A 6,144-nucleotide genomic window follows, 5' to 3' on the forward strand; every position below is an offset into this window, starting at 1 on the left:
GTTTGTGTGCAGAACCTCCTGCCCATGCTGCCCCAGCAGCTTCAGTTGGCACCTGCCCCAGTCCAGCCTCTGGGACCCATGGAGCAGCTCCCAGCGGCCCTGCACCCACCACCAGCATCCGTTTCACCTGCAGTTGAAGATCCGTGAGGTGCCCAGAATATCATGTAGTCATCAGTCCCACAGAGCAGCCCGCGAGGCTGAGGGTCCTCCCACTGGACCGCCCCCCATCTGGCACCAGTGCTGCCCCTGCCCCTACTCTCAGCCTCACGTGACTCTCGGGCAGAGGCAGTGGTGGGGCAGCCAGGGCAGCGTCAAGAGTCTGAGCCAGGTGAGGTGCAGTCAGGACCCCCACAGGGCTGGGAGTCAGGGCAGGGGCAGAACAAACCTTGGAGGGGAAGATGTGTGCATAGTGGGCCTGGAGGGCGGCTGTGGCCTAGTGGACGGGAAGAAGCAGTGGGCCTGGAAGAGCTGCATGATCAGGGCTGGCACTGGTCCAGGGTGCGTGCAGTGAAGAGGACAGCGCCTTCTCGGTCTCCGGTTCCCTGAGCCTGTCCTCGGGAGCCTGCCCCTACCTGAGAGGCCCTCCTGCCCGGCAACCACCTGTGGAAGCCCAGTCCATTCTTCAAAGCTGTAATCACTAGAGTGCCGTGGGTTGCAAGTGACAGATAACCAACTCAGAGTGGCTTAAACAATGAGGACAGCTGAGGTCTTGCTGCACCAGGGTGCACCAATGCAGCAGCCCCTCAGCACTGTTAGGGTGATGGTTCTCTCCATCTTTGCTTGTGGCTGTGCGCTTTTCCTTGTAGAGCAAAATCAAGTCCCGTTTCCTATTCCTAAGGGTGTCTGGGTGAGGAAGGTTCAGGTGCAAACCAAGGTCAGAATGACGCTGTCAGTCTCCATCAGCCAAGCAGGACCCTCAGGTCCTAGGTGGCTGCTGCAGGTCCAGGCATCACATGTAACAATAAGGTCCTTGGCTGGGTAAGGAATTGGTAAGGACCGATTCCTTTTCTCGTGTCTCAGTTTAAGAGCGAGGAAACCTCTCCCAGAAGTCCCCAGGAGACCTGTCCTTTTGTCTCGTTGGCCAGAATTGGATCACGTGCCCGTGTTAAACCTGCCCTGTGTGGTTCACCCAGGACCGGGTCAGGACTGATGCCTGTGCAGGTCTGGAGCAAGGACAAGGCGTTGAGTCCACCACAAAGGTTCTCCATGTTAGGGGGCATATTCCAGCCCCCATGGGCTGTGGTGCCCCTTCCTTTGAGCCCAGAACCTCTTTGGCCCCAGTCATGTTCTACCTGGACCTGTGATATTTGTAATGCACTCGATGTTACGGCACCAACTATGTGGCAGGCTCTGTGTTAGGCACAGAGATACAAGAATGCTGAGAGGCAACCTCTGACCTGAGGGTGTTCATCAAAACCAAGACAAACAGGCGACCCCACAGCGAGGGACAGGGAGGCAAGAACCCAGATGGAAAGCTCTGGCTGGCGGAGGTCACTCACAGAGAGGGCTCAGCCCTAAGACTGGGAGGAGGGAGGAGGTGGGCTGACGGAAAAGAGGAAAGGGAGGTGCTCTTGGCAGAGGGACAGCTGTGTACGCAGGTCCTGAAGTGTCAGAAACTCAGCCCAGTGTAGGCAAAACAATAGAGCCAAGTGGCTCAAAGAAGGGGAAGAGACCTATGAGGAGGCCAAAGCGGTCATATCACACAAGGTCTTGAATGCCACACCAAGGAGGCTGAACTGAGTCCAGGAGTTGATGGAGAACCTTTCAACAATTTAAAGCAGATGAATGAAGATGTTTATAAAAATCTTAACACTTGTCTCTAAGCTCCTGGGAAGCAGGGATGATGGCTCGTTTCTCTCTGTCCCCCCTGCAGTGCCGGCCTGGCTGAATGGCTGTTTCCCCAACTATAAAATGCTTTCAACACAAGCTTGATGATTTTCTATGGTCCTTGCCACAGTTGTTTTGTTTTGTTTTTTAAACTATTTGAGAGCCTGACATTTTTCTTAAAAAAAAAAAAAAAAAAATCAGGGCAGATTTCCTATTCCCAAGGGTGTCAGGAAAGTCCAGGCACAAACCAAGGTTATGATGATGCTGTCAGGTCTCCATCAGCCAAGCAGGGGGTGTTCGGCCTTAGAGGAGCCAACAGGCACTTGAGCTTGATTTTCTCTGAATTAGCCCCATTAAAGCTCTGTAATTATCGACAAGTGGGTGACAACTCTCAAAGGCCCATTAGTGACCAACCCTCATGATTTTTCCAAAGATGCAAACTTCCGTGGGGTCATGTGATTGGAGCACCCCAAGGGCAGGGCACTGTGGCTCACAGAGAAGCACCTTCTCCTGCCCTTAGGGCCCTCCTCACGCCCAGCACAAGCCCAAGGTGCTTTTCCAACTCTGAGGGCTCTCCAGGGCAGCGGCTGAGCCCCCACTCTCCTTCCCCTAGAGCAACTCTGCTTTTCTCTCTTTTTGTTTCTTAGTTGCATCCTCCTAAGATTTCAGCTAAACAAAGTGGCCAAAAAAAAGCTTTTTGGACCAGGGCAGAGTGGCCCGTGTGTGCCTGTAATCCCAGCACTTTGGGAGGTGAAGGCGGGAGGATTGCTTGAGCCCGGGAGTTCAAGACCAGCCTGAGCAACGTAGTGAGACCTACCCCCCGCCCCCCCCCACACACACACCACTGTCTCTTTTTTTGTAAATATATTTTTTAAATTAGCCGGGCATGGTGGTGGGCGCCTGTAGTCCCAGCTACTTGGGAGGCTGAGGTGAGAGGATCGTTTGAGCCTGGGAGGCTGAACTGTGATCGCACCACTGTACTCCAGCCTGGGTAACAGAACAAGACCCTGTCTCAAAAAAAAAAAAACTTCTTGGGAGCCAGTAGGCTTTAAGGGAGAAACTATCAGGATGGAAGTGAAGAGGCCTAGATTCTGTGCCTGGGTCTGCTGGGCCACGCTGAGCAGCTCACCTCCCCTCTCTGAGCCTCATTTCTCTAAAGGGAAATGAAGAGTTTGGGCCATGTGCTCCGTAAGAGAGCTTCACCAGCCTCTCAAAATTGTGACTGAGCTTCTATTTATGAACTATCATTTCTTACAGACCTTCCAGTGGAGTTCAAAGAAATTCATCAGTCCCTTCCTGGTGACACACTGGGTGTGCTGTTCCTTCCCAGGAGGTGGTGACAGGTGTCAGTTTTCCCCCCAGGCAGTTGGAGAAGATCGCTGCCCTCCTTGGACAGGGGTTTCTGTAGAGCCAGTGCAGGGGCTCCTCCCCTGCAGGGGCTGGGTGTCCCAGGGGGAGCAGGCAGCCGCTCTCTCTTCTGGCTGTCCTTCTCTGGGGTTGGGAAGCAGGCAGAAATGAGAATGTGCATTTTTACACTTGGGTGTCACACCAGATCCCAGCTCCTGGGAGCACCTGGAGGGCAAGTTGGTTTGAATGGACCAGCCATGTATGTCTGCATCTGCAGTTTGTGGGTCTCACAGGTGTGGCCAAGGCATGGTCCCTGTGCTCAGGGGGCTAATTCGCTGGGGGAACAAACCCCAGGTAGGCCTGACCTGAACAGCAGATCCATGTACTCTCATGTAAAGCCAACAGCTTCAGAGAATAACAGATTGGTGCATCTTGGGCTGTGGCTGTGTTCATTGCTGCAGGAGCAGTGGGATATACCTCCCTTCCTGCAGCCTCACCTGCCTGGTGTGGAGATGGCAGCTAGCATGCAGGCAGCTGAAGGCCAGCTATAGCCATTGCTGCTGCACACATACCCTGCTCAGGAGAACGTGCCTCAGGCTTCACTCAAGACCTAGTATTTATTTATTTTTTTGAGACAGGATCTCGCTCTGTCGCCCAGGTTGGATACAGTGGCACAGTCACACTCACTGTAGCCTCAACTTCCTGGGCTCAAGCGGTCCTCCCACCTCAGCCTCCCGAGTAGCTGGGACCACAGGCATGCACCACCATTCCTGGCTATTTTTGTATTTTTTGTAGAAATGGGTGTTTCCATGTTGGCCAGGCCAGTCTTGAAATCCTGGGCTCAAGTGATCCACCCGCCTCAGCCTCCCAAAGTGCTGGGATTATAGGCATGAGCCACCACACCCGGCCATTTTTGTAGTTTTTGTTGCCATGTTGGCCAGGCTGGTCTCAAACTCCTGAGCTCAAGTGATCCATCCACTTCGGCCTCCCAAACTGCTGGGATGACAGGCATGAGCACCACACCAGCCACTCAAGGCCTGTTGTCTCTTAGTTTGCACACAGTTCCAACAAGTATCATCACCTGGTCTCATGGGAGAAACAATTATTGAATAGGTGAGAGCTGTCTGCGCCAACACAGACAAGTAATCTAATAGGAGTTTCAGGCTGATGTCAAAGGAAGAGGCAGAAACATGAAGAAAACCGAAAAGAGGGCCACCCGGGACCCTCTGGTGCAGGGGTTGCTTCGTGTCCCCTTTTGCCTCTGGACCATGACCGTGACATACGGAAGAGTCATCGTGGCCATAGCAATGACTCAGGTTATTCAGAAAAGTTTAAGTGACTATTTGTATGTTCTGTTCCCAAAGGCAGGGAGGGAAATGAGCCAATTGAGGACAGTTTCATTCCAGAATGGGTCTTAGAGAAGCCAGTACTGTTAGCTAGAAAATCCACCATAGGGATCTGCTCCTTCTATAATGATCTACTGAGCACCTCCTACACCCCAGGCACACTGTGCTGTGAGGTGGATACTACCGTTGTCTCCATTTTACAGATGAGCAAACTGAGGCATAAAGACGTTAGATAAGCTGGCCACACAGCAGGGAAGTGCACGCTGGGATTTGAACCGAGGAGACTGATGTCAGAGGGCAGGTCTTGCACCCCACACTGCTGCAAAGACAGAGACATGTGCCTGATCCGTGTTAGAAGGGGATGATCTAGACAAATGCCACTCCCATCACCAGCTCAGAATAAAGGACACTCCACACTCGTGGCCTTTCATTAGCCAATTTCCCTGCAGACCCAAGAAACTTTGTTATGCCTGGGCCCAGCACTCGCCCAGAGATCTGCAAACTTGTTCTATAAAGAAGGGCTGGATTGTAAATATTTTCAGCTGTGCAGGCCATAGGGTCTGCTTCTGAAGTAGAAAAGCAGCCGCAGACGAGATGTACATGGTGGGCCTGGTCAGGTGTGGCCGTAATTGGATCTAGATCCATGTTGGGAGCCTAGCTCAGAGCCTGAAGAGCACAGTCTTTCAAGTTTGGCCTTCCCTTATCCCAGGATCACACCAGCCACTAAGCCTGCACCTGCTGGTTGGCCTGTGGTTGGAATCGTCACCTCCCCCAGCCCCTCTTTGCCATTGGCCAACTCCTACTCATCCCTCATGGCTCAGGTGAAGCATCACCTCCTCCAGGAAGCCTTCCCTGGTGGTCCCAATTCACATGGGCTCCCCATGGCTCCCGGCTCACCAGACTCTACTGCGGCAAATTATTTCCATTTGTTCCTCCCCTTAGGCTGTGCTTTCCTTGGGGTAGGGACTCTGCCTCACAGATGTCCATCCCCTAGAGTCTGGCATGTTGTAAACACTTCGTAAATAATGAAGGAATGTGACACCAGTTGACCAGCCCTGCAGCCTGGGAGCAGGCTCTGGGCTTCTGAAGCCATCTGTGAATGTGCATCTTGCTGTCTGCGGACTGCCCCCAAGCTCTGCCCCCCACCATCACCTCGGCCTTCATGCTGGGAGCCGCTTCTGCATGGAAAGCCACAGCTGCTATGAGTGATTGCCCCCGGGGAGGGAGGCAGCTGCACCCAATTATGGCTGCACCCTCCCCCTGGCTTTTGGGAGTTACCATTGCCATTGAGAGACTTGGCGGCAGCAGTATGAGGACTCAGCTGGCTCCTCACAGCCTGCTCAGGGTTCCCAATGGGCCAGAGAGACAGAGGAGCTGCCGTCCTGTGTGTTGGCTGGGGGACTGTTGAGCAAATCAGCTGATCTTCCTGGCCAGGGCCTGTCCCTCTCAAAGCCTCATCTCCTCCGCCTTGTGTGATCCTTGTGACATTTCACAGGTGAGGGAAACTGAGGCACGGGGCCCAGACTGGCAGTTGCACCAGGAGGGCAGGAACTCCTTTGGCTGGGTGCCCAGCTCAGGTGGGCCACGCACTGGGCCAGACAGGGAACTGGAGTGACCCACCTGA

Source organism: Gorilla gorilla, chromosome 2 (genome assembly GCF_029281585.2).
Source record: "Gorilla gorilla gorilla isolate KB3781 chromosome 2, NHGRI_mGorGor1-v2.1_pri, whole genome shotgun sequence".
Lineage (NCBI taxonomy): Eukaryota > Metazoa > Chordata > Mammalia > Primates > Hominidae > Gorilla > Gorilla gorilla.